Source organism: Alosa pseudoharengus, unplaced genomic scaffold, assembly GCF_046254945.1.
Source record: "Alosa pseudoharengus isolate Yale_2024_CS ecotype anadromous, Long Island Sound unplaced genomic scaffold, YU_APseudo_1.1 YU_APseudo_1.1_scf_3, whole genome shotgun sequence".
Taxonomy (NCBI): domain Eukaryota; kingdom Metazoa; phylum Chordata; class Actinopteri; order Clupeiformes; family Clupeidae; genus Alosa; species Alosa pseudoharengus.
In genome coordinates this window covers 7978274-7984273 of record NW_027468718.1, presented here as the reverse complement: position 1 = coordinate 7984273, position 6000 = coordinate 7978274, and the positions used below count along the sequence as shown (strand labels likewise).

The 6000-nt window shown below is 54.4% G+C and overlaps 1 non-coding gene across 1 annotated transcript; it reads right to left on the bottom strand.

Annotated features, from left to right (window-relative positions):
- Window positions 1-1389: 1389 nt before the first annotated feature.
- LOC143101002 (U2 spliceosomal RNA) lies at window positions 1390-1578 on the bottom strand. The gene has a single exon (XR_012982004.1). It is a non-coding gene; the product is annotated as a U2 spliceosomal RNA (small nuclear RNA).
- Window positions 1579-6000: the final 4422 nt, after the last annotated feature.

Below are 6000 nucleotides of genomic sequence, written 5' to 3'. Positions count from 1 at the left end.
TGAGAGCCACATGGGCGTGGTGGAAAAACCACGCACCCCGACCGCTGTGATAAAAAAATAGTCCAGACGGGAGCTGGCCCCCCGGGAGTTAGCCCAGGTATGGCCCGCCGACCCGTCACCCGCCACCCGGAACACATCCCTCAACCCATAACCCGCCACCAGCGCCCCCAAACCCCTGTCAGGGGCCCCGTCCAGGGAGACATTAAAGTCCCCCCCCGACCACCACCACCCGATTAGTAAACAGGAGTGGGGCAAGGAGCTGAAAAAAACCCCGCCGCTCCGCCGGTACACTGGGGGCGTATACGCACACCAGCCGCACCAGCACACCCCGCCAGGACACATCAGCGCATAAAATGCGCCCCCCCACCACCTCCCACGTGGACTGGATGGACACATCCCACCCCCTAAATAAAATCCCCACCCCATCCGCCCGCACATTCCCACCCCCCCACACAGAGGGTCCCCTCACCCACCCTTCCTGCAGGGCCCGAATGTCCCCCCCCCACATGTACCTCCTGCAAAAACAGGACATCAAAATCACGCTGCCTACCCGGCATTTTAAGCCCCCGAACATTCAGGGACTCCACTAACATGTCCCCCATTATACAAAACACAAATAAAACCAGACACCCGCCACCACAACACCACACATAAGCATAAATACAACCAACATCAAGTCCCTAGGAGCCGATCCCGTGCCGCCACCGACTTCCGCACGGGATCACCAGCAGTCTCACCGGACCCCGCAGAAGGCGAGGCGGCGGGTTCACTCACCCCATCAGATGAATCAGTCTGCGCGACCAACGTCACAACGCCGTCCCCCGCCTCCACAGGCGGAACGTCGTCCTCCACAGAGACAGGGGAGGGGGGCCCGCCCTCAACCCGAGGGGAGTCCAGCGATGGCCCCGCCCCCCCATCCGCAGATCCGTCCTGACTGTCGCTCCGCCACGAACTGGGGCACCTCTGCCGCTCTAGGCTCCCCGTCTCCACCGGACTCTCCGGAACCGCCAGGCCACCCCCCCCCGCGGAACACGGGGAGGGAGAGGGCTCAGGAGACCCTGAGCTCTCCACCGCCTTCAGCTTTCCACCCCCAGACAGCCCGTCCGGCTGGCCGTCCGCCGTCGCCGCTCTCTTCGAAGCCGCTCTCCCCCTCGGCAGGCCAGCATCCGTCACACACATGCTCCAGTCACAACACAGTGTCATCCAGCTATTAAAAAAAAAAAAAAGAGAAAAAGGGCGGGAAAACCCAAAAGGGCCCGAAAAGGGAGGTGGCACGGTTGGGCAAAAGACCTGGCAAGGACTCACGTGTCTGCTGTCTGTCAAGGAGGGTTCCAAAGTCCCAGAGGTTGGTTCCGCTCGCTGGCTGGGTTCTTTTCTTCCACAATCAAAGGGATGTGCACCGTTCCTGGAGTCACTGCAATACCGGGTCGATGCGTGGAGCGGACGGAGCAAGCCCCTCTTCCGTCTCCCTATTCCAAAAATCAGATTAATATATAGTCCTCGGATAGAGGACGTATCAGATATTAAACTGATAAGAACAGATTTTTTTTATATTGAAGTTTATTCACCAAAACCAAACCAGGCCCTAGGCCCACATTACATCATAATACACATACATACATCCGTCATCACTCAGCTCTCAACGGCTCATACAAGCCAGAAGAGAAAGGAAAAAAGAAAAAAGAAACAAACAAAGAAACAAAAAGACCACAACCCCCCCTCACAACACCACCCCACTTGCCAAGGGACCCCACACCCTCTCCATCTCCCCCATCCCCTCCTCCTTCCCAAAACCCCTGACGTACTTCACCACCCCCCACTTCACCCTGTAAAACACAGCCTCCGGAGTTACCTGGGGAGCCGCGGTACGGACGGACTCCTTCCGCCACTCCCACAAGGCCCTCTTCACCTCCGTTCCCACCGCCCACACCACCCTTCTGACGTCTGAGCCCAACTGGGCCAGACCCACCCCACTCACCACCAGCTCCTCCACAAAAAAACCCCCAAAACCCGGCACCACCCACGCCTTAACCCTACGCCACACCCGCACCGCCTCCCTACACCCCCAGAACACGTGTGACACCGTCTCCACCTCCCCACACCCCATGACACACCCAGGCCGCCCCCTCCCCCACAGCCGACAAATCCGCTCCCTGACCGGCAGCCTATTGAGCGCCGCCAGCCAGTTCAGATCCCTACCCCCAGGGTGTAAGAAAGCCGGCTTCAGAAGGAGCCACCCCGACGCCCTGGGGCACACAGGCAGCGGCACTGACACCAGGTCCCGCCGCATGACCTCCCCATACAACCTCCGGTGATCCATCACCAAACCATCCTCCAGGCACCACTCCCGGGCCCGCACAAAGTCCCGGACCCGAGTGTACCCCCATGGGGAGTCCCAGGACCAGGGGGATGTTGCGCTCAGCGGCCTCAGCCGCCGCAAAACCAGCCCCAACCAGTACCTCGCCAAAAGGGCAGCCTTATGCGACGTGTCCCCCACCACCAGCCGTGCATGGAAAGAACCATGCAGGCACAGCAGCTTCACCGGCAGGCATGGCACCCCCCTCCCCCCCTCCCGCACATCCCGATACATTAAGGCCCGACTAACAAACTCCGCCGAGCCCCCCCAGATGAAAGAGAAGACTGTCCTCTCCAATCTCCGTCCGATATGGAACGGCACCGGAAACACATAAGCAAGGTGGTTCAGACAAGGCAGCACATCGGCCTTAACCACCATCACCCTGCCCGTCAAAGAAAGCGGCCTACCCTTCCACCTCGCCAGCCGCCTCCCCACCGACCCCAGAAGCGCCTCCCAGTTCTTCACCGGGGCCTCGCTCCGCCAGAAATCCACCCCCAGCACCCGTATTGTGTCCGCAGCCACCCTGAAACCCCCCGGGACCTCCACCCTGGAACTCCACGGGCCCAGGCACAGGGCCGCCGACTTGTCCAAATTCACTTTTGCCCCGGACGCTCTCCCGAACTCCTCAACCACCCTTGCAACGGCCCTATCGGTGGTGATAAAGAGGGTCAGGTCGTCCGCATACCCGGTCACTTTAGCGACCTCCCCCCCACCCCCAGGGAGATGCACCCCTTCAATACCCGGCTCCGTCCTTAGCCCTACCATCAGGGCCTCCAGGGACGGGACGTACAGGAGTGGGGACAGGGGGCAGCCCTGCCGGACACCCCCCACCTGCCGCACCACCCCCGAAACGGAGCATTTGATCCTGATGCGGCTAACCGCATCCGCATACAGCAGCCGGATCCAAGCCACAAACACCGGCCCGAACCCCATCCGGTCCAGAATCCGGAACAGAAAGGAGTGCTGCACGCGATCGAACGCCTTCTCCTGGTCCAGGCTCAGGAGGGCCAGCGGGAGACCCCTCACATCCGCCCAGCTGACCACATCCCTCGCCAGGACCAGGTTCAGGCTGCACATCCTCCCCGGCACCCCACAAGTCTGGTCCGGATGGACCACCGATCCCATTACCCTGCCCAACCTAAGCGTCAGGACCTTGGCCAAAATCTTCACGTCCGCTGTCAGGACCGTGATAGGACGCCAGTTACCAAGCTGTTCCCTGCAGCCCTTCTTAAAAATGAGGGAGACCAGCCCAGCCCGCATGGAGGCTGGCAGCACCCCCCCACTGAAGCTGGCCTCATACACCTAAAAACAGGTGGGGGTCTGGGAGGCCCTTTCCTCCATTCTCCTTCCTTTTCTTTAGGACCTCCCTCCTCAATATCTCCCATTTGGACCCCCACAGGAAATAAAACACCGCTCTCTCCACACCTAAAAGAAAGCTCCTGGGGGGACTAAAAACAGAACACAATAATAAAAGCAGGGGTAAGATGACGGCTTTAAAAATTAAAACCTTGCCTTCAAAAGTCATCTGTCGTAGTCCCCAGAACCCCAGTCGTTGTCTCACCTTCCCTAACATGTCAGTCCAGTTACCCCGTCCACCACCCTCATTGTCAAATTTAATACCTAAAATTTTAATGTCTGTCTGTTTAAAATTGACTGCCAGATCTGGTCTTACGTCACCCCACGGCCCAAAGAGCTGGGCCTCGGACTTGCTCCTGTTGAGCTTAGCGCCCGAGGCCCTTCCGTACCAGTCAGTCAAATCGAGTGCTCTTTGGGCCGATAAAATGTCATTCAATAAAAGGGTCACGTCGTCCATGTAAAGTGCGCATGTCGCGGTCAGTCCACCTGGCAAGTCAAGTCCTTTGATCCATTTGTCCCTTCTCAAGATCTGTGCCAGCGGCTCGATGCACGCAACGAACAGGAGTGGGGATAACGGACACCCCTGGCGGACGCCAGAGCGTACACTAAGCGCATTTGTTAGGTGCCCATTTACACGAATTCTGCTGTATATTTCCGTATACAGCAAACCCACCCACTTTAGAAACCTCCCTGGAAATCCCATTTTTTGCAGTACCTTTAAGAGGTACTGGTGCGAGACCCGATCAAAAGCTTTCTCAAAATCTAAATTTAGTACTAAAAGCCTAATATTTCTGTCTCTCGCAAAACAGATGGCGTCTCGGACCAGCACTAGGCTGTCCGTGATCCTCCTTCCAGGTACGGCACAGACTTGATCCGGGTGGATCACGTCCTCTAAAACAGTTGACATGCGTAGTGCTAAAAGTCTGCTAAAAAGTTTACAATCACAGTTTAAAAGCGTTATCGGTCTCCAGTTTTTAAGATCAGTCCTGTCGCCTTTTTTATGTAGTAAAGAAACTATCCCTGATCTAAAGCTGTCTGGAAGTCTGTCAAGTTCGTCAAATTCTTTAAAAACAGTCAGCATGTCGTTGGCTAAAATGTCATAAAAGGTAGTATAAAATTCCACGGGGAGTCCGTCCTCTCCCGGGCACTTACCTTTTTTAAAACCTTTAAGACATTTTAAAATTTCCAACAGTGTAAAATCTTCAGTTAAAACATGTTGACTGTTAAGAGTTTTATCTAAAAACTCTAAAACTTCCTCCATCACTCCCTAATGCACCTCTTTTTCTGCGTACAGGTCTTGGTAAAATAGTTGTATTATGTCTAAAATCCCCTCTGTACAGTTTTCTTCCCTCCCGTCATTTTTTAGTTTTGTTATCCCGCCCCCTCTTGATGTTATTTTCTTAAAAAAGTACCTGGTGCATTTTTCTCCTTCTTCTATTTCTCTTTCTTTGCTTCTTAAAATTGTTCCTTTACTTTTAATTTCGGCTAAAACTGACATTTCTTTTCTTACCTGTTTGATGTCTTCATTAAAATCCAAGCCCATGTTTAAAAGGTTAAAATACCTCTGCAGTCTTTTTTGCAACCCCAACATGCACCTCCTCTCTCTCTTTTTTATTTTTGCCTTTAATCTTAAAAAACGTCTTGGTCCTACCCTTCACCATTTCCCACCAGTGTGCTCGTGAGTCGTATAAGTCCTGGAGGGTCTGCCAGAGGCTGAACTGCTCCCTGTATTCTCTAACTATCTCCTCATCCTCTAACGGGGAGCAGTTCAGCCTCCACAGCCCTCCACCTACCGTCACACCTGTGGGGAGTGAAAGGGTGCAGGAGAGCATGCAGTGATCGGAAAAAAACATAGGGGTCAATGTAGCATCCGTGGGCGGGCAATCTCTTGTTAAAACATAGTCGATACGGGAGGCTCGGGCGCCGTCACCACTGTGCCAGGTGAAGCCCTCCTCCCGTGGATGCACTTTTCTGTAACAGTCGACTAAGTTAAAATCTTTAATTATATTATTTAAAACCACGGATGTTTTGTCTAATTTAAAATCCTCCCCTATCTTCTTTCTGTCTTTTTTATTTAAAACACAGTTAAAATCCCCTCCAACCACTAGGGGAGCCCTCCCTAGCATGTGGGGCTGCAGTTCTATTAAAAGGTTGTGTCGGTCGTGTTTATCATTAAAACCATACACATTAAGAACATTAAAATCCCTGTCTAAAACGGTCAAGTGGGTTAAAAGGGCCCGCCCGGGTCTCACCACCGTGCTGCCCTTCACCAAGAGGTGAGGGTTCTT